A 3,208-nucleotide genomic window follows, 5' to 3' on the forward strand; every position below is an offset into this window, starting at 1 on the left:
ATTTAATATGGAGAAACAATTAAAATAAAATAATAGAGAATAAATGTTAATTCTTGACCTTGGAAACAGTAGTTGACAAGACAATCTTTCTGCAACGTCAATTTAATAGCTGTAGAGTAGAGCTTTCTATTGCATCACACAATCTTCCTCAGCAGATGGAGTTTGCCCGGTTATCTTGAAGATGTTCAGAATTCATTTTTAGTGAGCATGTTAAGGACTTCTTGGCCATGTTGGCTTAAATGACAATATAAGAAGTGATAGAAGCCTCCACAGATGCTACAATTTACCGATCCTCCCTAAACGCCTCACACGGGCTATCTAGATCATGGATGTAAAAAGAGAACTGGATACAGGAAGAGCGCCCGGCTTTGAAGCAAATTTGACATAGCGGCCAAACCGTGTAATTACAACGTCACGTGATGCACACTGGCCCAAAAATTTTTTTCCCATAGACTTACATTGTGAAAGAGACGCGAAATGACTTGTCTCACTATCATAATTAAATCCGTTCGGTCCGATCTCATTTCAAAAGCCTAGAAGAGCTGCATGATTGAATTGTTTTATCCCCATTCAAGTTAGCCAGAGGGCTAAACCGGAAATAGCCGACTCGGCCAGCGAAAGTCACTAGTGCGCGTGCTCCATGGACCGCACAATGCAGGAGAGTCGGATACTTTCTTACCGGAAGGCGATTTTTTATTGCTTCATGCGCTACTGAGCAACTTCCATAGGAATGAACGGGGCCCCGCCTCCGACGCTGTATCCAGTTCTCTTTATACATCCATGATCTAGATGCTTCCTGGGCAGCTGCGCACAGAGAAGTGTCAAATTCTTCAGTTACTGCAGGTCACACTACTCTGACAGGTGTGTTGCGAAAAGTAAGTAAATTTGGGAAGATTAAAATAAGGCGTTTTAATGTGAGATTTACATAAATGACGAGAAGAGCTGGTGTGTTGCCAGAGAGAGAGAAAACTACTAAACTGCGCAGTGGAAAAAAACATCGGGACTCCAGTGGGCATTTCCCTCCAAATTAATGGATTATCCTGGTGAGTTAGCCACTTGAGGTTAGCTGGTTAGCATTGAGGTTTTGTTCCAAAATAATGTAATCATGTGTTAGTTTACCTTGAAAGGTATGATGAAGCAAAAATTCAGTCAGGATATAATGTTTGTGTGACGTGATGAGAATATAGCTGATGGCGCTAAGCTTTTTAGCCGCTAACCACTTAGGCTTAATTGTGGTCTAGAAGCTAGGCTAAGTGCAACATGCTAAGCTACTGATGTAGCCCTGGGAAAGCATGTAAGGCAGTTTGTGCACATTTGAAATGGGCTTTAAAGCTAATGTGTATGTACTGTAAAATATAAAAGGCCAGAAATGTGCATTTATTTTAAATGTATATGTACAAAAAAGGGAGAGAGACTTAGTTCTGAAATGATTATGGTATCACTATCTATGAAGCCCATGTCCATAATGCATTATAATCATTCTGCTATTGTGTTATAATCTGCTTAAAGCACTCATAAATATTCATATCTCTTTATAACAATAATCACATTATAAAGCATTTTATAATGACATAAGGTAATGTAATCACAATACTTAATAATTGCAGGTCACTCACTGACATTTTTTTGCAAGGATCACAGTGTTTTATAATTCTTGTTTCTGTAATAGATTATAATAATTTTATAATAAATCAACAATCACTGTCATAATGCATGAAAATGTGATTGTAAGTTACTTCAACGCTTGTAATGCACTTAGGTTAACTACTGTTTTGTGTTTTTTTTGAGGGATGATTCTATCTGTGAGTGGAGCTGCTTCGTCTGCCATCCAGATTGTCATCGCTGCTCGTGGATACCTTCATCTCTGCGGGATGCTGACATGTGGATGTTGCGCTGTTCCAAGGGGGCAGTAGGAACCAAATCAAAGGGAACTGAACTAAGGAGAATTCTATTTTATTTTAATTTTTCCTGAGATCTCAGATTACTTTGTTCCTCTTAGGCCCAAAACAGACTTAAAAACTGACCACAACTGATGTCATAAAGAAACTCAAAGTTGACAAACAACGTTAAAGGAACATTTGAAGTGAAGGAACCCAAGATCAAATAAGACTAATCACCTTAAGGTAACTTAAGGGAAAACAAAGACTGTCACAAACCGATAACTGATAATAAGTGCATTTTGATCCAACAGAGGATACATTTAATTTGTGTATCAAGCACTGAGAGTTGAATACTTCTTAATTTCTAATTTACTGCAGTTTTGGTTGTATATTCATTTGTTTTTAATTTTATTTTTTGTGGGATAATTTGAGTTAAAGATTTGCATCGAACAAAGAAGTGTTTTTTCTAAAGCGATGCTTTGCATGTATAAAAAGAAGCTATCAGTAAAATGAAAAAGGACAGAATGCCTTTATAAATATATTTTATATTATTTATCCTAAGTCAGTGGTCATGTGTTTTGTGTGGCCTGGAGGTCTTTTCTCCTTGTAGAGGTATTATATTTTTTTTCTTTTGAATTAGCCTGTTATTTCTATACTATTTTTGAATTTCATGACGAATTTGGTTTAGCTTCAGTTTAATAGTAGTAATAGTAGTTTGTTTTTATTAGTTTTGCTTTTATCACAGATTGTTGGAGAGCTTATAAAAGACTGTCACAAGATGGTTCCATCCATTATCATGCCAACCATAGGCGACACTTTGTGTATCTACAGACAGGGTCTCATACACATGATATTGAGAGAGCCTGGTGTTCTTATAAGGAGAACATCTACCGCTTCAGGGGGAAGTGAATGGCCACAGCTCTTAACATGGTTCCCACGGATCCTTGAAAAGTCTTAAAAGGCATTGAATTCATTAATCTAAAATCAAGGCCTTAATTGGCATTAAATTGTCTTAAATCAATCTTTCAAAAGTCTTAAAATGTTTTATAATTATTATTAGTTTCAAATCTCAAAATAATTGATACATTTTTTATTTTTTTAAATAATTTACCGAACAACTCTCGCTGTAACCTCCCGCAATCACTATAGCGGAAGCAAAAAAATCAGTGATGTGGGTGCAGCCGGGACTCTCAAAGCAGATGCACTTTATTTGTGTAGCTGTCACTTTACCTTGGACAACATGGGGAAGTGTAAGTTCAATGAAAATTGGCTGTCAAATCAACATTTTTCGGCATGGCTGAAATCGGTACTGGGAATTGTGTACAAGG

At 36.9% G+C, this 3,208-nt stretch overlaps 1 long non-coding RNA gene across 1 annotated transcript; it reads left to right on the plus strand.

Moving 5' to 3' along the window:
- Positions 1-464: 464 nt before the first annotated feature.
- Positions 465-2,901, plus strand: LOC122985842. The gene is made up of 2 exons (XR_006404199.1): positions 465-1,043; positions 1,789-2,901. It is a non-coding gene; the product is annotated as an uncharacterized LOC122985842 (long non-coding RNA).
- The last annotated feature ends 307 nt before the right edge of the window (positions 2,902-3,208 follow it).

This window comes from Thunnus albacares, chromosome 7 (assembly GCF_914725855.1).
Source record: "Thunnus albacares chromosome 7, fThuAlb1.1, whole genome shotgun sequence".
Lineage (NCBI taxonomy): Eukaryota > Metazoa > Chordata > Actinopteri > Scombriformes > Scombridae > Thunnus > Thunnus albacares.